Source organism: Canis lupus, chromosome 28 (genome assembly GCF_048164855.1).
Source record: "Canis lupus baileyi chromosome 28, mCanLup2.hap1, whole genome shotgun sequence".
NCBI classification, from domain to species: Eukaryota; Metazoa; Chordata; class Mammalia; order Carnivora; family Canidae; genus Canis; species Canis lupus.
This window is the reverse complement of record NC_132865.1, coordinates 12,646,554-12,673,106: the sequence shown is the minus strand read 5'-3', so window position 1 is coordinate 12,673,106 and position 26,553 is coordinate 12,646,554. Positions and strand designations below refer to the sequence as shown.

General features: G+C 35.8%; 2 long non-coding RNA genes and 1 pseudogene across 5 annotated transcripts in view; 2 read left to right on the top strand and 1 right to left on the bottom strand.

The window, feature by feature from the left end:
- LOC140620187 (uncharacterized) overlaps positions 1–9,312 on the top strand; it is a 37,268-nt gene extending 27,956 nt beyond the window's left edge. For 2 of the 4 annotated variants that reach the window (XR_012019950.1, XR_012019949.1), the window contains exons 6-8: positions 1,969–2,190; positions 5,201–5,358; positions 8,323–9,306. This is a non-coding gene — a long non-coding RNA (uncharacterized lncRNA). Of the gene's footprint in view, positions 1–1,968; positions 2,191–5,200; positions 5,359–8,322 lie in introns of all 4 variants that reach the window. The other 2 variants (XR_012019952.1, XR_012019951.1) reach the window with 2 other exon arrangements.
- LOC140620188 (uncharacterized) overlaps positions 1–26,553 on the bottom strand; it is an 84,056-nt gene that overhangs the window by 44,598 nt on the left and 12,905 nt on the right. Inside the window, exons 3-4 of the long non-coding RNA XR_012019953.1 lie at positions 12,347–12,427; positions 9,192–9,284 (exon numbers count right to left, since the gene is read on the bottom strand). This is a non-coding gene — a long non-coding RNA (uncharacterized lncRNA). The remainder of the gene's footprint in view (positions 1–9,191; positions 9,285–12,346; positions 12,428–26,553) is intronic.
- On the top strand, positions 24,353–24,510 carry LOC140620442 (U2 spliceosomal RNA; annotated as a pseudogene).

Here is a 26,553-nt window from a genome sequence, read left to right as displayed (position 1 = left end):
GAAAAGGACAGTTAAGTCTACTTTTTGTCCTTATTCTCCTCATTTTCTCTCTTTCCTTGGCTACTTTTCTCAATAGTTAGAAATCCTTACCTTGTGTCTTGTCTGATAGGAATGACTGCCACATCACATCATTCTTTATGCAGGAAAAAATTATGAAAAGTGGAGCTGCTATACCAGGAATAAAGTAGAGGTGTTGATGGATTAATGGTCCCAGTGTGGTAAGAAAACAGATGTAGCAGAAGTGGTTTAGGAAACAAGATGGAAAGAGAGGAAGATGCTCTCAGGGAGGATGGTATCTGGATTTAGTATTCCAAAGCTGGGAAAGTTTTGCACATGGCAATGTCCAGAATATGGCCAAAGGAGTTGTTAGATGAGATAAAGTAGTGGTCTTAGAGACCACAAGGTGGTAATGAAAGACTGGTGTGCCCTTTGGGTCATCAACTCTGACTTGGAATCATCTAAGACAAGCATAAGAGTTGAAATGAAGATTGAGGCCATGATCCAAAATCTTCAGTTAATGAGGCAAGTATTCCAGATGGCGGTGGTAAATGGATTTTAAATGCTATTTTCAGTACAGACTCTGATCACCCTAGAATTATAATATTGAAGGAAGAAAATATAGTATAGATGCTTTGTAACATTAGTATGAAAGGGAAATCTATAACCAAAAAGTTATCAAAGAGAACAATATTAGAAGTTTCATGCCAAGACTTGCCAAGGAAGATATAATTTCTGATGTATTCTAAAAGATTCTTCAGTGTTCCCCAAAAGTTACTGTGGCATGGGGTAAATATTTTCTTCTAAATATATGTATCAGCTAGGAAAACTATAGATGAGTAATTGGATGAAAGGTACCAATACCCTTCCCTCCTCTGCCCCTTTGCCTCTAATTTGGTAATTACCAGATTTGGAGTCACCGCTGATATTGCCAACAGCCATGTCTGACATCTGTTAGCATTTTATGTAACAGAATAGGGAAATTAGTTGTGAAAGCGGTCACTGTCATTTTCTTGTATTTTGATCAGAAAGTCATACTGAAATATCCTTGGTCAAAAGGACTTTGCTGAAAATGATTTCCAGGTATCTCACCCTACTGATTTGGATGTGAAATGCAGGAAAGCAGTGGGCGTTGAGAGGGGACTAAAGAGAGAGAGAAGTAGATAATTTCTGGTAAATGTCAACTGGAAGAGGCTTTGAAATCCACTGTTTAATTGTGATTAACTAGTTAAGCACTTGATTTAATTAGTAGTTGCTTCAATTAAAGGAGAATTTGGTGGGTAGTTTTTTTAATTTCCAAGGCTTCATTTAGTAGCTAGGTAAATTTTATCTTTTATAAAATGCATTTGCATGTAAGACTGGTTTCTTCAATTGCTTTTTCATAAGGAATTCTAGAACTGACACTTTGAATAAAATTCCATATTATGCAAAGCAGTCTTTTTTAAAAAATATATAAACGAAACTGTTCTGATGAATTCACAGTTATCATGTGGTCTCTTTATTTACGATCTTTAGAATTTATGCTGTTCTCAGAAATTATACCTTATTACATGGCTTATTTTTTTTTAATGCTAAAGGTGTTACCTAATTACAGTATAATTAAATGTAATTTATCAAATAGAAATAAAGACAAAATCGGTAATCAGAGACTCTTGCTCCATTCATAGATATTCAGTGGAGGTGTATCGTGTAATTAGTTTACCAATGTTTACTCAAGAACAAGTAGAATAAAATTGTCATCATTTTTCCTTTCATCATCTGACAGCACACTTGGAATTCATTTGCATAGCTTTACAATGGGAGTCATTACCCTCATCACAGATCTACTGTTGTGTAACCAGCAATGAAAAAGTGAAGTTTCTGAAGAGTTTAGAGATAAGAAGATGGGTTTATTGTCGAAAGAAAGAGTTCAAAGTTTCTTTTCTTTTGAGGGGAACAACTGATGTTAACACAGTTCTCTTATGATCTCAGGTTTGGCCACATCTCTGAGGACAGAGTCTGTCTATTCCGACACATAAAATGAAGTCAGAAAGACTACTGACATGACTTACAAAGGAGATGCCCTGAAACTGGTGCTGGAAACTTGGTCCCTCATCCATCAAAAGCAATAAAGGGATTCAAGATGGAGAGGCTGGGCAGTGGGAGATAGATTCTTCAGAGCTGCTGTGCTCTGTGTCCTTCATGTTCCCCAAGGTAGAATGTGTGTGTGTGTGTGTGTGTGTGTGTGTGTGTGTGTGCGCGCGCGTGTGTGTGTGCTTATGTGTTTTGGGGTGGAGGATTATTTTCTTGTCTCACGTCCATGAAGAGACAGTGCATGAAAATCTCATGGAGATCTACATATGTGTATCTGCGGTTTGGAGAACACAGAAGCTAAAGCAGGAACTGCCTACCAAGCAACTAAATGAAAACAATGCATTTGGGAAATACACTCACACCTATATTGCCTGAGGTGTATGTGTCCAGTGCTTTCTTTTTTAACAAGAGAGCTACATTCATCTGTATCATCCACTCTTAACAGAGAATTCCCTTCTTAGTTAGCAACTGTCAAACTGGCTTGAGTTCAGGATAGGGAAGCACCACTGCCCCACTTCTCCATTTTCCCATCTTAGTCCTTTTTCTACTCTTGGGTTTTTTAATCCATTTATAGTAGTGGTCTCTTTTAATCCATTTATAGGGTTTGAATGCATGGGCATTGGGGTCACTTCTGACACGTGAGAAGTACTTGCAGTTTTCTAAATATTTTAGACTTCTATTATGTCATCTGTAAAGTGGAAAAGAATGTAGTGCCTACCCCACAGAGTTACTGTGAAAAATCAGTGTGTGTAATTAATTAGCTCAGTGTGTGGCACATAGAGCTAAATAGATGTTAGCTATTATAAAGTATGCATTAAAAATGGATATTCTCTCTCCAGTGTCCTGGTGCTATCCTAAAATGTAGATTCAGGAGTATCTCCTCTGAACTTAGTTGAGAGTCTTGTGATCTCTGTTGTTGATATTTTAAATTTTCAAGTGTTGCTGAGAGATGTCTGCATTGAGTAGCTGAATGATACAAAATGGGAAGTCTTATATTCATCATTCTGGTTAATGGGAAGATGCAGAAGAGACTCCTGCATAAAGTCAGGGAAATATCCCTTTTCATGAACTGAGTTGGCAGAAATAGCTCTCTGTGACTACCAAGTGTTCTCACTTAAATGATTCATGAAATGACCAGCAGCATCAGTTCCCTGGAACCATTATGGGTCCTAGGTAATTAAATGGTGTCCCTTAAAGAAGTCTTCCTCCCTCCTGAATCTTGCACTGCAAAATTTTCCAATCAGCCATTTTCCTCTGCAATTCTTTTAGGAATGGCATTCATTCCAGGGGTCTGAATCCTGGTATCCTTTTAGCATCCCCTTCTTAACCTCATCCTAGCCAAAGCTCAATTTTTCTTCCTCCACAGCCCCCCCCCCCCCACAATAGAACTTGGTGAGGCATTGAAAAAGACCAGATGTTAACAGCAACAAACATGTTTTCATTCCTGGAGAAATAAAAGGAGCTAGTTCAGGAGGCCATGGGTTTTAAAGCCATAGGTTTCCTATAGTTAAATGGAAAAAGGAGACACTTTCACACAATACCTTTTACTTTATGGATCAGATAGCTTTACCTGTTGCAGAAAAGAAGTAAGAGAGGGAGAGGGAGGAAGAGAGTAGGAGAAAGAAAGGGAGACAGAATCCTATTTCTTTTTTTTTTTTTTAAACTTTTATTTATTTATGATAGGCACACAGTGAGAGAGAGAGAGAGACAGAGACACAGGCAGAGGGAGAAGCAGGCTCCATGCACCAGGAGCCCGACGTGGGATTCGATCCCGGGTCTCCAGGACCGCGCCCTGGGCCAAAGGCAGGCGCCAAACCGCTGCGCCACCCAGGGATCCCCAGAATCCTATTTCTTATTACATATATGCACACGTACATTTATAAGTAGCTAGGCAGCTGCCCCCCGCCTCATGCTAGGCTCTGTGCTAAGTGCTTTCTTTCTGAATTAATCTTGCCTATGATCCTAAAAGAGTGGTATCAGGTGTTAGGCATATACCAAGAAATCATGGTTCAGAGGAATTAAATACTTTACTTCAGTTATCATAGCTAAGGAAGGGGTGCAAACATACATTGTCTTATTCCAAAGCCCATGCTCTTTGCACTCTACCCTGATACCTCTGTTTACTCAAGTTCAGTTAATCTTTATTCCTCAAGTAGAAATAACAAAAAATGGGCATTCCTCTGGAAAAAGTAATAGTGATTTCATACAGGTACTCATAGCTTTTCCTGAAATGAATTTTCCAAAAGAAAACGGGAAGGTACATTAAAACACCTAGAAAGAGAACTATAAATGTGGTCCACTTCATATTATGGTCTAAAGATTATTCTGTTGGTGTGTATCTGTTTAATATTGAAACATATGAAACACAGTATTGCCAGATATAGAACCCCCTGTATTCCCATACTTGGAAAGGAAAAATAATTTATGAGACTTCTATCATTGAACTGATGTGTTATATGCTATTAGGCAGATATTTCATTCAATATCAAGTAAAAACAGTTGGCTCAATAGAACCTTTTAAACCTTTAACTACCAATCAGTTTTTCTTTTTCTTTTTTCCCAAAAAACACTGTACCCAAAGTTTCCATGTACCTAAATGTTCCAAAATTTCATTTTAGGGACATTATTTCTTAGATCATGAAAAATAAGTTATTCCTTACTACTTTATCATTGAACATTGTTATATAAATTTTAAGCAGAAATTTCAGATGCAAAGGCACATTTAAATGGCATTTAAAAACCAAATAGGGCCTGTATCTTTGCACTGTTTTATGCTTAGAGCATGAAAATTAACATTTCTTGTCTGCAGTTATCAGATGTTTTTACCCAGAAGGAACATGAGTTAATGGATTCTTATCCTACTTTTCAAAACTGCAACTAAATAAATAGTTGTTGAACTTAAGGAATGGTAATCTGGGTAATATTCCACTTTCTCCCAGGGAACTATCAATTGCCTATGCTTTTTTAGATAGAACTAAGTGAGTTTTTTGTTTTGTTTTGTTTTGGTTTATATAATTAGAAACACACAGTAAAAGAATATAATGAAATTTACATGTGTAAATTATCTTCTATTGTTATTTCTAATCTATATTCTTTTTTTAAATAAATATTTCATTTATTTGTTCATGAGAAGCACAGAGAGAGAGGCAGTGACATAGGCAGAGGGAGAAGGCTCTGCCTTCTTGTGGGGAGAAGGCTCCTTGTGGGGAGACGGCCCAAGACTTGATCCCAGGACCCCGGGACCATGACCTGAACCAAAGGCAGATGCTCAACGTCCATATCACCCAGGTACCCCATCTAATCTGTATTTTTCTTGTACCTAAATTGCACAGGCATTCGGTCTTGTCTGTTGTGGATATTCATGGAATAAATCCAGAGCAAAATCTAGATAATCTATCCCTGGTGTACATATTGCAATATATAACATTAGACAAATATCTATCATATCTACCCTTATCCTATAAAATGTAAACTTTCTTAAGATGTCACTATCTCTATTATATTCTGAAAATATTTTTCTTTATATCTTATCAATAAAATTTGCTGTCATTACCATTTTACTGTTTAACATAAATGAGGAATGTAGGAGAAACAAAGTATAGTATTTTTATTGGTAATAGTATGTGCTTGTACACTGTCTAGCAGAACTCATTTATTTTGATTTATATCTTTTTTGCTATTATTAAATATCTAAACAATTTCCTATATTTTGCACTTAATTTTACAATTCTCTTTTCTGATTTTTTGCTGACCAGAGGAGTATAGGGACTGATGATGATGGGACATCATGAGAGTAAGGAGACTGGGTTAGAGCCATCCCTATTTCATCAAAAAGCCAGGGAATGGCATTTCCATGTGAATGTTTTCCAGAATTTTGAGAAGATACAGAGATACTGCTATGGAGAGAAGTTAATTTCTCCCAAGTTAAAATGAGTGTTTTACCTAGGAGTCTTTTCCTTTGCATATTTAGGCTAATGTGTTTACGTTTAAGATCTCTTTCCTTTCAATATTCATGTTTTGGTTTTAGCACTTTTTCCCCAGAGAAAGTAGAGAGAAATTGCTGCAGTCCACTTTCAGTTTTCCATAGGATTTAGAAATACTGTAAACCAGAAACTTAAATCTCAAAATATTGCAGATCAAGCTCAGCACTCTCTGTGGGAGGGAACTGGGAGGTATCTGTTTGAAAATGAATGGGTGAATGGTTATGGCCATCCCTCCTCTAGACCAGAAACTCCAGAAGTGGGGTCTGGGGCTTTTTTCTGTTTGTGTCCAGGACAATTTGGAGGCTCACCCCTCTCAAAGTAAGCATTCCAACAGACAAGTAGGAGAAACCAGTAAGTGAAAGGAATGTCACAGTGTGAGTTAACTCTAGCTTTTGTTTATTGTTCCACTTTGCTCTAAGAGCATACACTATACTATTTTTACAAAACTTGAAAGTAACCTAATTCGTTGGAATGGGCACTGGAAACTAATCTCCCTCCTCATGGATTTCTGTCTCCCAAATTAGAGTCAAGGTTAAAATAACCCAGTGTTGATCATCATACAGTTTAAGGCTGTCTAGACAAGGTAAAAATATTCTCATGAGCGGTTTTGCAGACAAGAAAAATACAGGTTTGTGTGAATTGCTGGCTCAACGCTTTTGTGATATGATTACAAAATGAGGACAATGATTTTATTTCTTTATATTTTACAGCAAGTAAAATGAGTGAGTGAAAGCCATTTTATGGAATCTGTTCCACAGAGCAGGAGTCTTGCCCAGAGTCCTCTGTGTTCAGGATGGAAGTAGAAAAAAAAAATCTAGGTGTGATCAATTCTAACTTTAATGTACAGGCTCACTCTCCCTTTCAGCTCATCTATTATCTTTTTTTGTTATCATGCTGTGGTGGGCTTCTTCTGCTTTGAGTTCTTTTTAAATAAATATATATTTTTTTGAGTGGAAAATTCTTTGTCTCAATTTTCATCTTCTTCACAGAAAATTTTCATTTGCTTTTTTATTCTTATTTCTTTCCTTCTATGTACTAATAGTTTTTGACATAGATCCTGTGTTGGACCTTTTTTGATTATGTCTCAACTTGAAAAGACATGGGATCTTTTCAGATAAAAAATCTCTAGGAGGGTGTGCATGTATGTGCATGTATGTGAACACTCGTGTACATGAGCTACAGGAACTCTCTGTTCCTGGGTCATATGTATAAGTTAAGCAATCCTTTCCTGTACTTCACCTGACCAAGACAGGCAGTGTGGGGCTCTCACTTGCTCTCCTTCACCTGCAGCATGGTTGGTTGTAAAACCAGACAGCCTGTTCTATATCTCATTCAGGCCATTTTCCGATCCAGTTCTTGCCACATGGCATCCATTGGCTAATGTTGGTTATTACTGTTATTACAAAGTTTCGTGTGTTTTCGTATTATTAGTTTAATGACTTTTTAAAGCATACCGATTATAAGCTGTCACTGGGAATTGTATACATTTAGAATGCCAAAGTTGTTGTTTTGTTCAGGGCCTTTGTGCAAAAATTAGGTCCCCAAATATTCAGAAATAGTGTTTCCTTGAATAAAATTGAGGAGGATAAATTTATTCAATAAAATACAATTGAATAATTGTAACTGAATTCTTTATTTTTTAGAGATGAAAAGGTCCAGTGACTGTTTTTTGAAAGGTAGCTCATAGGTTCCTGTGGGGAAATGCTAAGCTTCTATAGCTAAAGAATAGCTGTTATATATTTAAAGTTACTTTCTCTCATCATATCTATACATGGTAACTAATTGAATACATCAGAAGTATGTGTGTGATGAAAAGTAAAGATCAGTAAACTCTTTTGTCTTAACCCTAAACCATGGCTCAGAGAAAACCTTTTGATTCTATTTTAAAATATTTATTTATTTGTTTATGAAAGAGAGCTCTGGGTAGGTGAGGGAGGGACAGAAAGAGAGGGAGAATGTTCCTGATCTCTATGTCGTTCCAGTTTTTTAGTACATGTGCTGTGGAAGCAAGCGCCAGAGGAAATCTTTTTAAATAGTTCTGTTAGTGATCTTCTTAACAAGAGAACATGATTACATCTCTATTCTTTTTTGTTTTACCAACTTAATAAAGGATCTGTTGATTGTTCATGATGAAAAGTCATTCTTATTTTACGATCTTCTTCAGACATTATTCTGAAAGTATAAATGTAGAGGTTGGGGCGAAAATTATATTGGAATGTGGTGAAGAGGGAGTCAGAGCACTCCTCAGCTGTGGTTTTCCATTCTGAAGCTTCCTTAACCTGGAGTGGCGAAAGTGATGCTCCTCCTCCTAATCAACCATCAGGTCAGGAGTCTTCACAAACCTATGCCATGCCCCTCCGGTAATCTCATCACATAGGCATTCTGTTGTTTCACATCATCACAAGAAGGGTGAGTACAGTACAATAAGATATTTTGAGAGAGAAAGACCACATTTAGAAAACTTGTGTTATGGCATATTGACATAATTCTATTTTATTTTTGATTGTTGTTAATCTTGTACTGTGCTTAATTTATAAAATAACTTTATCATAAGTATGTATGATACACATATATATATAGGAAAAAACATTTCCTGTTTTTATTTTTCTGTATTATCTACAGCTTCAGACATCCCCTGGGGGTCTTGGAATGTATACCATTACTGTATTTTCAATTCTGTGAAATTTTGCTCTAAGGCAGACTGGAAAATGGGTATGTAGTTAGAGAGGGATGTATGGTTGAGAAAGGTTTTTGTTTTTATTTGTTTCATTAGGACTAGAGAATTCATAAGTCAGTGTTTGTAAGCCAGTGGGAATGATCTAGGAAAGGTGGAAAAAATGTTAAATTTGTGCCAGAAACTATTCTTAGGACTACATCTCTCTCTGTGCCTTTGTCTAACTATATCTATATTTTATTTCTATATGTATATATTCATTGAATTCTTGCAACAGTCCTGAGATACTCTTATTATATCCATTTACAGACATGAAGTTTGGGCACTGACAAGTTGAGCAATATTCTCAAGATTACAAAGCTAGTAAATGGCCATGTTAGGATTCAAATTAGAATGCCTGCATAAAAAGCCAGAGATTTAATCACTGTGGTCTTCTGGCTCTGAGGCTTACTTTAGAGTCCTACCTTGGCTTCCTCTGAACAGATTATTTCAATTGTTCTAGAGTTTTCTATCAAGTGTCATGACTGAGGGAAAGTCTGGCTGGCTGTGCAGAGGTTCTGGAAGAGAAACAAAGAGAAAGGACTGGTAAATTTATTTTATGTACTATTTTTAACGAATCTTCCTGTTTTTAGTCTTTTTCTCACTTTGGTTCTTTTATTGCATCAGTTGACTTTGAGCCCAAATCCTCCGTAGGTTACTTTCAAGTGAATGTTTTCACACCTACTCAGCAGTATTTTTATGGCATATTCTAGCCTGTAGTTTTTTTCCCCTCTGTTTCATCTGTCAATCTGCTCACATATAAACTTCATCTTTGAAAAGTTTGTGGAAATCACTTATATTCTCTGCTGCTCCTCTTATTCTTTTCTCTGGTATGAAATTATTTACTTTGTATTTCAGAATCTTTCAAGAGTAATGAGAGGGGTGGATAAAAAGCAAACACATGTTTCCAGCCTTAGTCTTACCTTGGAAATGAAAGTACTGACTACTTTTTAAACAGATAGATGGATTGGTTAATTATCTTTTGAGTTTACTGATTTCAGCATAGTGATTAAGAGAACAAACTTAAAAAGACTTTAGTGAAAAAACTAGCTCTACTACTTTTTTAACTGAACACACCTCAAGAACAGTTACCTCAAGAATACAATATGTTGAAACTATTGAGATGACATAGGATTGACATTAAGCATAGAGTATGTCCCATGTTAAGTAGTTAATGAATAGTAATTACTACTTTTCTTAGGTAATAGTGAGATCCTGGCAGAGAGATAACTGTGTGACCAGAGTAATATGGGTTATTTGGTTTTCATTGTCGGTATAATTATTGTCATTATTAAATATTGATCGAAGGCTAGTGTCATAAGCAATGAGAATATAAAGATATAACAGTAAAAATTGTTTTTCTATAAATACACCTAAAATAGTTGTTGAATGTAACATTATATATTATTTTTATGTTATAAGAGGGATAAGATTTTCTTTTGAGAGAATATTTCCATTTTTTATGATTCCTATGTATAGTAAAATATTTTATTGAGGGATGCTTGGGTGGCTCAGCAGTTGAGCATCTGCCTTCAGCTCAGGGCGTGATCCTGGGTCCGGGTATCGAGTCCCATATCAGGCTCCCGGCATGGAGCCTGCTTCTCCCTCTGCCTGTGTCTCTGCCTCTCTCTCTGTGTCTCTCATGAATAAATAAAATCTTTTTTAAAAATATATTTTATTGAAATTATTTCAGTGAAGCTCTGTTTCTTTCCTATGGGTAAATAAATTTCTTATTTTTATTTAAAAGATTTTATTTATTTATTTGAGAGAGAGAGATGGTGACAAAGATAAAGAGAGAGCAGGAGCAGGGAAGAGAAGGAGAAGCAGGCATCCTCTGAGCAAAGAGCCTGACTCAGGGCTTGATCCCAGGACCCTGGGATCATGACCTGAGCCAAAGGCAGATGCTTAACCAATTGAGACACCCAGGCACCCCAAATTTCTTACTTATATAATTTTTTAAAAAGGAAACACTGTTAAATATAATATATATTTGAAATACAAAAGTAGCTTTCAACTTACATAATTTTAGTATATATATTGTATAATTAGAATATATAAAATTCATTCTAATATTTTTAATATTATAATATACATACATATATAATATGAATACATATATAAATATATATATTCTAGGCAAAGGACTGTTATTAAATATATCTCTGCTCCCTTAGTCAGACAAAAATTCTAGCTAATGGAATGCTAGAAGATTATTAGCTTTGAGAGTAGAAGAACCTTGCTTCTCTTTGAAGTTCTAAGTCATTTATCACTATGTGTTCAGGGAAAATTCTGAGACTTTGTACATTAAATAAAAAGACCAGAAATACAAACTAAATGAGTTCTGTTTAGGAAAATAGGGATATATAAATATATGAACAGTGGCCAGTTCACCCTTTGAATTTCATTTTCTCTATTCAAAACATTACCATCTCAGCTTATGGGAGCTGTGACGTTTTTTATGACATATTACCATGTCTGTGGTAGCACTGAAAGCAATTTGTGTTTAATGTTATTGACTTTTAGAATTTTTAGTTTTCATCTGGAAATCATGAATATTTTTACGTAATTCATCAATTGCCACAAATAAAATAGTATATGAATTATAAATTGGAAATCTTACATTTCTCTTACCTTACTTGATCTCTTTGACATTTGTCACATTTGACAACATTTTCTTTAGAACTTCTTTGAACTCCCAATTTTAGTGGGGGTTTTCTACTCTTTTTATTGACCTATATTAGATATTGTTATGCCCTTTGATTCATCTTGCTCTGTATTTTTTTTTGGGGGGGGAATTTATCCATAGCAGTCATTCAGCTACCGCTACAGAACACTAATAACTACTATGCTTGTAAATATTGCTCAGATCTATTTCCTAAACTGTATATCTCTATCTATCTATCTATCTATCTATCTATCTATCTATCTATCTATCATGTATCATCAGCTGTTTTAATGGATATGTCTACCTGAATATCTTGGAAAGTATCTAAAACAATGTTACAAACTAACCTTATTATTTATACCCTTCTCTATGGAAAAGCACTCCCTAGAATATGCACAGTACATCCAACAACAATTTCTGAATCTGTTACCTTTGTTAGTTAATAGCAATATGATCAAACCAGTTTCCCAAGTAGTAAATTCAGGGACTTCTCAATCCCCCCCCCTCATGTTTTCACTTTTACTTAAAAAAAATGATCACAATTTACTTTCCTTAAATTTATCCCCAAATCATATTGATCTTGTATTTAAAATATTTTTTGAATATCTTCTTACTCCATTCCATTCTGATCTCCAGTCTTCAAGTCTTTGTTCTTTTGCACCCCTTATTGTGTTTCTTATTTATTTATTTATTTATTTATTTATTTATTTATTTATTTATTCATTCTTAAAATCACATTATGAGGCAGTCACTATGCCAGGGACTTCAGATAGTCAGGGAAGCCCTCTCACATAGTGACATTTATAACAGTGATAATGTTACTTCCCATCATCATTCTCCATAGTGACTTCAGATCCAACTCAGGCCCTTAAACACAAATATTGCTAATGTGCTCAAATCTAGGACTCCAATTACCTGTAGTGTAAAATCAAAATTTCTTTAAGGCACACCTTTATCTTCTTTGCCAGAATGGATTCTTTCCTATTCTTTTCTGTACTGCAGAAGGACAAAGAATTAACATTCTCCAACAAAATCTGAACAAAACAATACAAAATTAATATTGTTTTTTTATTGCAGTCTTTGCATGTGCTTGAAATGCTCACCTTCTTTTGTCTGCCTAACTCATCATTTAAGACTCATCTCAAGTATAACCTCAATGAAGTTTTCGTGAGAGAATTAGATTCTTCTCTACGCTCTCACATTTCTCAGCCCCTAGAAAATACCTCTATTATAGCACCTGTCACATTAAAATTCAATCATCTTTTACATGTTTGTTTACTCAGGTTGATTGAACTTATTCAAGTCAGGGACTGAGATATTCATTTCTGCTATTTCTGGCACCCAGTTCAGTACCCAGCATATTTAATACAAGTTTGATGAATGGATAGATGGATGAGGAGATAAATGACAAAAATTTGCTTCTTTCTAAAAATAATTGCTTTGAATATACCATTAGTTTTGCTCTCATTTCAATGCCGCCAGTTTAAAGAGATTTCAATGACATGACTTTTCTGACCTGAAAATAAATTTCTATATTGTACAACTCCAATACAAAGAGCTAAAAAAAAACCAACAACTTCTCAAGTTGTGCATTAGATTCTTTTACATTTTTAAGATTTGAGACGTGGAAGGAGAGCTTAATGGAAATTCAAAGTGGGTTTGAAGGACACCTCAATAGTTACTTGTAAATAAGAACATTCTGTTTATCTTCTAGTTCACCAAGAAAAGAAGAGAAAAGAAAAGAAAAGAAGAGAAAAGAAAAGAAAAGAAAAGAAAAGAAAAGAAAAGAAAAGAAAAGAAAAGAAAAGGGGAAAAAAAGACAGCAACACTGGGGAAAACAGATCCTGCATTTTGAATCACAACAAACAAAACTAATAAACAGCAAACCACAGGGACCTGTCAGCTGAAAGGAAGATACAGCGTTCATTTTATAAACAATTCACTAGTGTGTCAACAGACAGTCTGACAGGGAAAGAAAGTGAACAATATTTTTCAAAAAATATCTATTTTGCTGAATAAATCTTGAGCAAAATATTGTGTGAGCTGTATTGATTGAGAGTAAGGGCCATGCAAACATGAAGAGGCTGTATTTCTTACATTAAACAATTTTTTTGTTGAGGTACATTTTCTTCGTAATTTGAAAATTATTAGTGTCATTAATACTACCCCCTTTTCTACAACAGAATACTTAATAGATGTTACAAAAGATCCTTTACTTTCTAATAATGAAAGGAGTCAGGTATGGTGATAAAAATACTAAGATACATATAATTATCTTCATATTAGCAGCACAATTCTCATGATAATGGAAGGAAGTCATGAAATTAAAAACAGATTAGAATTATTAGCATGTCGACCAACTGATGTGATTATCTACTCAACTTATCAAAAATTTATTACAGAGATGATCCGATTAAAATTTTAGTATAATAGGATTCTTGTCTTAGTTCGGGTTCTCCCAACAGCAATTTCTTAGATTTTTATTTAGACACAGATAGCTTATTTGGGAGGTTTCCCAGGATGCTGGAGTAAAGAGAGAATGAAGTGGAGTGAGTTACACAAGGATGAGGGAAAGCCAATTAAAAATGGGTTCTTGAACTGGTAATTATTCTAGACAACTAAGCTCAATCTTGCTAGGGATCCTTTGGGAAACCATATGGAAAAAACCTTAGAATTGTCCCTCCAGTGAATGTGAGACTGGGATATCTACCCACTGACAATCATCTCTCACTGGCTGAAGGCTGCTCTGGGAGATGTCTGTCTACTGCATTTATGGACTGTGCCTTTAGAGTTAGATGCCCAACAAGCTCAAGGAGGGAAGCCTACTGTTTATGCAAGAATTGTCCACCACAGCTACAGCTGACAGTAAAGCTGGCCCTAGGGAGTGTGGTATGGGGTTCCAACAGCGTCCAATGTACGTGTGCATTTGCATTAGTTTATAAATTCTCTGGCAACTACTTTAAATATGAAGATGTATATTTTTGTTATTTAATTGCCCTAAGAGATAGGAAATTACCTGAAGAAAATAACCTAGTATTTAAAAATTCGCAAAATTTAAAACAAATTTGGACAAGTCATAGTGTGCTAGTTGTGATACAAACATGGTAGGTACATTCTATCATCTTGTTGCTATTACTAATGGGCTGGAAGTAATTATGCCTGACCTAATGAGAAAGATATAACTCTAATGAAAATCTCTTCTTGTCATTCTTTAAGACTTTTTTCTTTGAATAGATCATGATAATAAAAATGGGGAAAAAACTTCAACATCTAGAATATTACAACCACCTTATCTGTTTGTTACAGGTAGAACAGTGCTCTTCTTGGACATTGGAACAGGAACTAATTTGTCTTTTCTTTGTACTACTAAGCTGTGTCTTAAATTTTCTATAAACATTATAAGTCATCAAACTTTTAACTTCAAATAGTTAAAAAATTTTTCAATAAATATCTATTTTGTTGTGAATAAATCATGAGCAAGACATGTGAACAGAAGGTGCTTACCATATTCCAGGCACTGTTCTAAGGAAATTATCTGTATTAACATATTTAACCTTTCTTTTTAAAGATTTTATTTTTAAGTAATCTCTCCATCAAATGTGGTGCTCAAACTCACAACCCCAAGCTCAAGAGTGGCATGCTCTACCGACTGAGCCACCCAGACACCCCAGTATATTTAACCTTAATTAAAACACTTTGAATTTGGAAGTATTATTATTATTGTTTATTATATGGGTAATGAAATTGAGGCACAGTGAAGTAGCTTCTAAAGGTAATAGAGATGGTAAGTATTTGAACTAGTTTTTTTTTTTTTAATCTGATAAGACGTTATTATAATGTGGTTGACGAGGAAATCCAGTTATTTCTGTGGCACACAATGTTTTACTAATTAAAATTACATGTAATGACAAAATGTCAGGACATATTAAAACTTTAGGAATTTTACATCACTTTTAGAACCATCATAACATTTACCCACATAATATAACCTCATAAAATTAATCATTTGTTTGACAATGCTTCCAATGTAACTTAACATACCAAATAAACAAACCTAATTAGTCAAAATGATTAGTTAGAATTTGAATTTTTAGGAAGTTTGTTAAGAACTTCAGAAGATTCTGAATGGGGGCAGCCCCGGTGGCGCAGCTGTTTAGCGCCACCTGCAGCCCAGGGCGTGATCCAGGAGATCCTGGATCGAGTCCCACGTTGGGCTCCCTGCATGGAGCCTGCTTCTCTCTCTGCCTGTGTCTCTGCCTCTCTCTCTCTCTCTCTCCGTGTCTCTATGAATAAATAAATAAAATCTTAAAAAAAAAAAGATTCTAAATGGTATGCCTAAATAGGATCATAGGTCACTGTAAGATTTAATACTTTATCATGTATTTAACCAAGGTGACAATAAAAGACCCCAAAGGCAAACACAGAGGGTTACTTGGTTGTTAGCAAAACAGCTTCTTTAGGGATCCCTGGGTGGTGCAATGGTTTGGCGCCTGCCTTTGGCCCAGGGCGCGATCCTGGAGACCCGGGATTGAATCCCATGTCAGGCTCCCGGTGCATGGAGCCTGCTTCTGTCTCTGCCTGTGTCTCTGCCTCTCTCTCTCTCTCTCTCTGTGACTATCATAAATTCAAACAAACAAACAAACAAACAAAAAAACCCAAAAAAACAGCTTCTTTAAATATTGAGAAGATTTAGTAATCAAAGACCTAATAAAAACAGAGAAGCCTTGTTTCTCTGGGCAGATAAAAATAAAATAGCTTGTTTATAATTTCTTATCAAGAACAGACCATATATAAAAGAAGCTTTTGTCTTTTTAACAAAGTTAAGCCAATTTCCAGAGAAAGAAACAAATTCCAATCTTATATCAGCATATTTTAAAAATTCATTTATTCCAATGTTAGTGAGTCCTGACCATGCATAGTTTTTCCCAAAGATTCCCCTTTATAACCTTCCTACAATTTCTTTTTTAACTCAAATTATTTCATAAGCCTCACCTCTCTATAAATAGCCAATCTCATTTTGGGAAAAAATACTTTCTTTCCCTCAACAAAAATGCATTTTATTCCTCATACCTTTCTTATACATTTCCTGTTTTCCTATATACAGTTACTTTCCTTTTCATTTTCAGCAGTCTCAATTCCACTCATCAGAACTTTTTTTTTTCATTGAGCAATTGTAACTTTATATATTTTTAATTTTTTTATTGGAGTTCAATTTGCAAACATTTAGCATAACACCCAGTGCTCATCCCACCAAGTGCCCCCCTCAGCGCCCATCACCCAGTCACCCCACCCCCTGCTCACAACGCTTTCCACTACCCCTTGTTCATTTCCCAGAGTTAGGTGTCTCTCATGTTTTGTCACCCTCACTGATATTTTCACTCATTTTCTCTCCTTTCCCTATATTCCCTTTCACTAATTTTTATATTCCCCAAATGAATGAGACCATATAATGTTTGTCCTTTTCCGATTGACTTATTACACCAGCATAATACCCTCCAGCTCCATCCACGTCGAAGCAAATCGTGGGTATTTGTCGTTTCTAATGGCTGAGGAATATTCCATTGTATACATAAACCACATCTTCTTTACCCATTCATCTTTCGATGGACACCGAGGCTCCTTCCACAGTTTGGCTGTTGTGGACATTGCTGCTAGAAACATCGGGGTGCAGGTGTCCTGGCGTTTCACTGCATCAGAATCTTTGGGGTTAACCCCCAGCAGTGCAATTGCTGGGTCATAGGACAGATCTATTTTTAACTCTTTGAGGAACCTCCACACAGTTTTCCAGAGTGGCTGCACCACTTCACATTCCCACCAACAGTGCAGGAGGGTTCCCTTTTCTCCGCATCCTCTCCAACATTGGTTGTTTCCTGCCTTGTTAATTTTCCCCATTCTCACTGGTGTGAGGTGGGATCTCACTGTGGTTTTGATTTGTATTTCCCTGATGGCAAGTGATGCAGAGCATTTTCTCATGTACTTGTTGGCCATGTCTATGTCTTCCTCCGTGAAATTTCTGTTCATGTCTTTTGCCCATTTCATGATTGGATTGTTTGTTTCTTTGGTGTTGAGTTTAATAAGTTCTTTATATATCTTGGAAACTAGCCCTTTATCTGATATGTCATTTGCAAATATCTTCTCCCATTCTGTAGGTTGTCTTTTAGTTTTGTTGACTGTATCCTTTGCTGTGCAAAAGCTTCTTATCTTGATGAAGTCCCAATAGTTCATTTTTGCTTTTGTTTCTCTTGTCTTTATGGATGTATCTTGCAAGAAGTTGCTGTGACCAAGTCCAAAAAGGGTGTTGCCTGTGTTCTCCTCTAGGATTTTGATGGAATCTTGTCTCACATTTAGATCTTTCATCCATTTTGAGTTTGTCTTTGTGTATGGTGAAAGAGAGTGGTCTAGTTTTATTCTTCTGCATGTGGATGTCCAATTTTCCCAGCATCAATTTTTGAAGAGACGGTCTTTTTTTCCAGTGGATAGTCTTTCCTGCTCTGTTGAATATTCCACACAAATCTTAAGATTATTTGTTCCAACTTTCTGAAGAAAGTCCATGGTATTTTGACAGGGATTGCACTGAATGTGTAAATTGCCCTGGGTAGCACTGACATTTTCACAATATTAATTCTTCCAATCCATGAGCATGGAATATTTTTCCATCTCTTTGTGTCTCCTCAATTTCTTTCAGAAGTGTTCTGTAGTTTTGAGGGTATAGATCCTTTACTTCTTTGGTTGGGTTTATGCCTAGGTATCTTATGCTTTTGGGTGCAATTGTAAATGGGATTGACTCCTTAATTTCTCTTTCTTCAGTCTCATTGTTAGTGTCTAGAAATGCCACTGATTTCTGGGCATTGATTTGTATCCTGCCACACTGCCGAATTCCTGTATGAATTCTAGCAATCTTGGGGTGGAGTCTTCTGGGTTTTCTATGTACAGTGTCATGTCATCTGCGAGGAGGGAGAGTTTGACTTCTTCTTTGCCAATTTGAATGCTTTTTATTTCTTTTTGTTGCCTGATTGCTGAGGCTAGGACTTCCAGTACTATGTTGAATAGCAGTGGTGAGAGTGGACATCCCTGTCTTGTTCCTGATCTTAGGGGAAAGGCTCCCAGTGTTTCCCCATTGAGAATGATATTTGCTGTGGGCTTTTCGTAGATGGCTTTTAAGATGCTGAGGAATGTTCCCTCTATCCCTACACTCTGAAGAGTTTTGATCAGGAATGGATGCTGTATTTTGTCAAATGCTTTCTCTGCATCTATTGAGAGGATCATATGGTTCTTGTCTTTTCTCTTGTTGATATGATCTATCACATTGATTGCTTTACGAGTGTTGAACCAGCCTTGCATCCAGGGGATAAATCCCACTTGGTCATGGTGAATAATCTTCTTAATGTACTGTTGGATCCTATTGGCTAGTATCTTGTTGAGAATTTTTGCATCCGTGTTCATCAGGGAGATTGGTCTGTAATTCTCCTTTTTGGTTGGGTCTTTGTCTGGTTTTGGAATTAAGGTGATGCTGGCCTCATAGAATGAGTTTGGAAGTACTCCATCTCTTTCTATCTTTTCGAACAACTTTAGGAGAATAGGTATGGTTTCTTCTTTAAACGTTTGATAGAATTCCCCTGGGAAGCCATCTGAACCTGGACTTTTGTGTCTTGGGAGGTTTTTGATGACTGCTTCAATTTCCTCCCTGGTTATTGGCCTGTTCAAGTTTTCTATTTCTTCCTGTTCCAATTTTGGTAGTTTGTGGTTTTCAGAAATGCCTCCATTTCTTCTAGATTGCCTAATTTATTGGCATATAGCTGCTCATAGTAAGTGTTTAAAATCGTTTGTATTTCCTTGGTATTGGTTGTGATCTCTCCTCTTTCATTCATGATTTTATTAATTTGAGTCTTTTCTCTCTTCTTTTTAATAAGGCTGGCTAATGGTTTATCTATCTTATTAATTCTTTCAAAGAATCAACTCCTGGTTTTGTTGATCTGTTCCACAGTTCTTCTGGTCTCTATTTCATTGAGTTCTGCTCAAATCTTTATTAATTGTCTTCTTCTGCTGGGTGAAGGTTTTATTTGCTGTTCCTTCTCCAGTTCCTTTAGGTGCAAGGTTAGCTTCTGTATTTGAGTTCTTTCCAGTTTTTGGATGGATGCTTGTGTTGTGATGTATTTCCCTTTCAGGACTGGTTTTGCTGTATCCCAAAGATTTTGAACAGTTGTGTCTTCATTCTCATTTGTTTCCATGAATCTTTTTAATTCTTCTCTAGTTTCCTGGTTGACCCTTTCATCTTTTAGCAAGATGGTCCTTACCTTCACGTGTTTGAAATCCTTCCAAACTTCTTCTTGTGGTTCTAGTTTCAAAGAATTATGGTCTGAAAATATGTAGGGTACGATCCCTGAACTAGGTTTTGGACCAGGCCGTCTGACTCTGGAGTATGTGCTTATAATAAAGCTAGTAAGTGGTACTATTAGGATTTAAATCACAGTATAACTTAAATCTGGGTTGGTCTGATTCCAAAATCTATGTTTTAATGGTTCTGCTGCATCATATTACTTCAGAATCATCACATCAATCCTCCTCTGCTTGTCCAAGAGTCTAATTTTTCGAAGTACAAACAGGGTCACGTTTTACCTCATCATTTGTCTATTTGAAATCCTTCAGGGGCTCCTCATTACTTGAAGGATCAAGCTCAAGTTCCAACTTATGCAGTTCATTTTTATCTACTGGTTTCACATTCTCCAAATCTTGAAATGCCGTATCCTAGTTTTACTGATTTTCTTGCAGTTACTCATTTTATATTTTCTTACATCCAGGATTTACAACTTATTTACTTTTTACTTGGATTACTTCTCTAATTTCACTTAGTTTCACCCCATTATTCTCTATACTATTAACTAAGATGTGACCACTTTATGAATATCATCTTTTATCTTAAAATAATAAGGTATGCCATTGCCAAAGTACAATATCTCTTCATGATAAAAACCTTCAAGAAAATGGGGTTAAACGAAACATACTTCAACATAATAAAAGCCATATACAAAAGACTCATAGCTAGTATCATCCTCAATGGGGAAAAACTCAGAGCTTTTTCTCTACAGTTAAGAACAAGACACGAATGTCTACTTTTATTGCTGTTATTTAACATAGTACTGGAAGTCTTAGCCTCAACAATCAGACAAAAACAGCAAAAAAAGGCAAAGGCATCCAAATTGACAAGGAGGAAGTCAAACTTTCACTATAGCAGATGACATGATACTCTATGTAGAAAACCAGAAATTGCTAGAACTGATACACAAATTCAGTAATGTCTCAGGATACAAAATCAACATATAGAAATCTGTTGTATTTCTATACACTAGTAAAGAAGTAGCATAAAGAGAAATTAAGAAATCAATCCCATTTACAGTTACACCAAAACTATGAGATACCTAGGAAAAGACCTAACCAAATAGGTAAAAGATGTGTACTTTGAAAACTATAAAACACTGATGAAAAAAATTGAAGATGACACAAAGAAATGGAAAAACATAACCATGTCCATGGATTGGAGGAATATATGTTGTTAAGATGTCTATATTACTCAAAGCAATGTACACATGTAATGCAATCCCTATCAAAATGCCACCAGCATTTTTCACAAACTTAGAACAAACTATCTTAAAATCTGTATGGAACGACAAAAGACCCCTAATAGCCAAAGCAATCTTGAAAAAGAAAAGCAAAGCTGGAGGCATCATAATTCCAGACTTCAAGTTATATTACAAAGCTGTAGTGACTAAAACAGTATGGTATTGGTACACAAACAGACACATAAATCATGGAACAGAATAGAGAACTCAGCATTGGACCCACGTCTGTATGGGCAATTAAACTTTGAAAGAGGAGGAAAGAATATCCAATGGGATAAAAACAGTCTCTTCAACAAGTGATTTGGGAAAACTGGACAGCAACATGCAAAAGAATGAAATTGGACTATGTCCTTACACCACACACAAAGATAAATTCAAAATGGACAAAAGACCTACGTGTGAGACAAGAAATCTTAGAGGAGAACACGGGTAGTAACCTCTTTGTTATCAGCCGAAGCAGCTTCTTACTAGATAGTCTCTCAAGGCAAGGGAAACAAAAGCAAAAAGAAACTATTGGGACTTCATCAAGATAAAATGCTTCTGCACAGTGAAGGAAACAATCAACAAAACTAAAAGGCAACCTTTGGAATGGTAGAAATATTTGCAAATGGCATATCTGATAAAGGGTTAGTATCCAAAATTTATAAAGAATTCATCAAACTCAACACCTAAAAAACAAATGATCCAATTAAAAAATGGGCAGAAGAGATGAGTAGACATTTTTCCAAAGAAGACATCCAGAAGGCTAACAGACATGAAAAAATTCTGAACAGCACTCATCATCAGGGAAACAGAAATCAAAATTACAATGAGATTTCACCTCACAACAGTCAGAATGGTTAAAATCAACAACACAGGCAACAGCAGGTATTGATGAAGAGGCAGAGAAAAGGGAACCCTCTTACCTGCTTGTGGGAATGCAAAGTGGTGCAGCCACTCTGGAAAACAGTATGAAGGTACCTCAAAAGTGAAAAACAGAACTACCCCATGATCCAGCAATTACACTACTAGGTATTGATCTAAAGGATATAAAAATACACATTCAAAAGAGTACATGCACCCTGATATTTATAGCAGCATTATTTACAATAGCCAAATTATGGAAGGAGGCCAGATAGATGTCTATTGACTAAGGAATGGATAAAGAAGATGTGATATAGGGATCCCTGGGTGGCGCAGCGGTTTGGCGCCTGCCTTTGGCCCAGGGCGCGATCCTGGAGACCCGGGATCGAATCCCACATCGGGCTCCCGGTGCATGGAGCCTGCTTCTCCCTCTGCCTGTGTCTCTGCCTCTCTCTCTCTCTCTGTGACTGTCATGAATAAATAAATAAAATCTTTAAAAAAAAAAAAAAGAAGATGTGATATATATATTTATACAGTGGAATATTAGTCATAAAAATGAAATCTTGCGATTTGCAGCAACTTGAACTAGAGAATAATATACTAAGTGAAGTAAATCAGAGAAAAACAAATGCCATATGACTTCACTCATATGTGGAATTTAAGAAACAAAACAAATTGTAGGGGATGGGCTAAGTCAGTGATGGGTATTAAGGAGGGCACTTGTGTTAAGCACTCGGTGTTATATGTAAGTGATGAATCCCTAAATTCTACTCCTGAAATCAACATCACACTGTATGTTAACTAACTAGAATTTAAATAAAAATTTGGGGAAAAATCTAAATAGTAAAATCTTAAAAATAAGTGAACATGGGGAAAAGAGAGGCAAATCAAGGAACAGACTCTTAACTAGAGAGAACAAATTGACAGTTACTGGAGGGGAGATGGACAAGGGGGAATGGGTGAGTATTAAGAAGGGCACTTGTGATGAGCACTGGGTGTTGTATATAAGTGGTGAATCATTAAATTCTACACCTGAAACTAATATTGCACTATATGTTAACTAGATGGAATTTAAATAAAAACTTGAGGGGAACAGATATGCCAACATAACAAGTGTAGTCCAGTACTTCTCAGAGCAAACTGGGACTTAGGATTTCCTCTCTGATGAAAGTCTTTCTGTCTCTTCCTCTCTGATGAAAGTCTTTCTGTCTCTTCACCTCTTCTAATTTGAATTAGGTATTCCTTTCTGTCCCTGTATCTTATAAATATAATGTGCTTTTAATGGGCTACTGAAATTAATCCTTTTTGAATGGTTTGTTTCCTTAGAATATAAGATTATTGAGACTAGGAACGTTATTTTGTTCACCTTTGTACCACTTCTCAAGCTCAGTTTATGATAGACGCTCCACAAGTATTTATACACTGGATGAACTCAACAGGCATTTCTAATAAGTTAACTAAGTAGGAGAGGACAGTTTTATGGCACCTTGGTTTAGTATATAGGACTGTTAGTGCTGGGCCCTGGTGGGCCTTATATAAAGAGATAGCCAAATTAGTGGAGGTAAAACAGGGTTAGTTTTTTCAGGGCAGGGCTAAGGATTAGAGTTTGGTCTCAAATGGGGGATTATCTGGTTTGAGATGCGATCATATGCCTGTATCAATGCTGGATTAGTGGGAATAACTTACTGAGATTACAGTGAGGGACAAAAATGAGAATAAGAGGAGCATGCATCTCAGTTTTGGCAGAGTCTGAGATAGTATCAGGTCTTCCTCACAATTAATTCAAATATTTCAAGATAATATTATCTCAAAGAAATAATCATTTCCTTCTCTGTATTCTGATTGCTTTTTTGTATGTGTATGTAATGGAAATATGTGCAAAGGTTTAACTCTCATATATATATTGTTACATCATATTGTATGTGTGTTGGTATCTATTTGGTAATACACCTGTTTCCTCTATCAAGACATATAGTTTACAAAGGATGAGGGACTCTTTTCTGTTTATAATTTTTAATTGAAACATAATTGACCTATAACATAGTAATTTCGGGTGTACAATATAATGGTTCCATATTTGTATATTTCACAAAATGATCGCCACAATAAATCTAGTTAACATCTATCACCACACAGTTACACCTTTTTTCTTGCGATGAGAACTTTTAAGAATGACTTTCTTAGCAACCTCTAAATATACAATACAGTATTATGAACTTCAGTCACTATGCTGTACATTACATGCCCATGACATTTATTTTATATCTGGAAGTTTGTACCTTTTGACTACCTTCACCCATTTTTGCCCATCCCCACTCCCATCTCTGGCAACCACCAATCTGTTCTATGTATAAATTTGGTTTTTGTTTTGTTTCATTTTGTTTTTTATATTCCAAATATTATTTCACTTAACATAATTCTCTCAAGGTCCATCCATGTTGTTGCAAATAACAAGATGTCCATCGCTTCTCGGCCTTTTGGCTAAGATTAAGTGTAGTATCTGTTCTTATCAAATAACAAGATTTCCTTTATTTTTATAACAGAATAATACTCCACTATGTTTATGTGTATATTTTATGTATTCATTCATTCATCTATGGGGAGTTATGCCTTGTACACTTTTTTTTCTCTCTTCTTTGCTGTGTCTGACATATAGTAGACATTTAGTTAATTTTGTTATTTAACTCAGCCCACTTTCAGTGTTTTGATCCAGCAAGCAGTTGTTGGACCTTCACTAAGTGTGATTGTGTGTTCAATTAATAACAATAGAATGTAATTGTACTGATCAATTTATATTTTTCTATAACCTTACTATAGGGCAAAAATTATGTCTGCTATGAATATTTGATCATCTGTGGTGAATATAGTGAGTGGCCATCATAGATTATTTAGAATGCTGAATGAATGAATAAATTGGAACTAATTTATCTTTGAAGAAGATAGGGTCTTTAGTGAGTTGGTTTGAGTTTTCTGTCTGTTGAAGTCCTCTCTCACATTTTTCACCTAGGATCCTCTTTATTGCTGGGGCAGTTCAAGTGGTTGAAAAGTCAGTTATTGCCTATGACAGTGGAAAATCTGCTTTCCTCAGTACCACTCTCATGACTTTGACTATTTTTTACCCTAAGTGATGTTTGCAGAAGCTTTAAGTTCAGAGTTAAATTAATTCATACACTTTGCAAGTATTTATTAAATTGGTTAGTTATTTCTAGCATTCCCCCATCTTAACTCCTGGACTTTTCCCTCTTCATCACTCACATTCTAAATTCATCTCAAGTCAAATGACTAGCTCCCTTTCTCCCTTCTGCTCCTGATCTGCTCTCTCTAAGAAGTTTTTATTTTGGAATTGTGACACCTTGCTTCACACCGTACGTTAGAGGGAGGATGTGGGATGGAAGGCTCAGCCTGTCATTACAGCTTGAACCTAAGGCTTTACCAACTTACCACTTTATATTTTAATACATGCTTATTGAATAAAGGAAATAATCAATGGAGACTAAAGCAAAGATAGTTGACTAATAAGATCCTAGGGAGCATTTATTAAATAGCACTTGGGGTAAGAGTCATGTTTCACTGAAGTTTTTATTTCTAATTCATTGTTGTTGTTTTTGGTTTCTGATAGGTAATGCTTTTTACTTTTTAAGAGGCTAATTTGTCCTCTGAATATTTAAAAAATAATAGGATTGATTTAAAAACTACATGTTGGTTTTCTTTCTAATGGTCATTAGATCAAGGAAACTAAATAATGATTTCTGCTTGAGTCTAACCCAAGGTAGTCTTCCTTCCTATTTTCCATAATTTCTGAGTCATTATGTGCATAATCTCACAACTTGATCACATTTTGAAGAGGGGAGAAAAATATACTCCTATTTAAGGACCAGGTTGAGGGGATGATGTTTTTCTTTTGCAGGACAATCACAGGCAGTGAAATTTTCATCATGATATGAAAAAAAGTAAAATTATTTCAGAAGAAGCAAAACATGAATATATGATTTGTTTGAGAATATATGATTTCTTTGAGAAATTATAAGAAAAGTTGAATGGCTAAACAATAAAGGAGTGGGACCCTGAGGAGAAGAATTATTTGAATTGGGGTTTTAAAAATGTGATGTTGGGGCACCTGGGTGACTCAGTCAGTTAAGCATCTGCCTTTGGCTCAGGTCATGATCCTGGGATCCTAGGACTGAGTCCTGCACTGGGCTCCCTGCTCAGCTGGGAGTCTACTGCTCCCTCTCCCTCTACTCTTCTCTCCAATTGTGCTCTCTAATGCTCTCTCTCTCAAATAAATAAATAAATACATAAATACATTCTTTAAAAAATTAAAATGAAAGTGTGATGTTGACAGTGGTAAAATGATGAAGGACAGCCTACAGTAAGAAGAGACTGAAGCAGGTTGACTCCTGGTAATACTCTAACTAGGACATAATGAACATTTGAAATAAAGCTCTCATGATGAGAGACAGGAAAGGGAAATATGAGTTTGGTTTAAGAGAAAATATCCATTTCGTGTATGTGTTGAAGGTGATTGAGAATTTCAGGGAGGCTCCACCATTGTTGGCTTCTGTGTTGCTTGAGCATCATGATTTCTTTTGACCTACTGTTCACAGGTCAGTCTTTTTCTGTGTTAGCATAGTACTTTTTTTCCTTAAAACATATATCTTACAG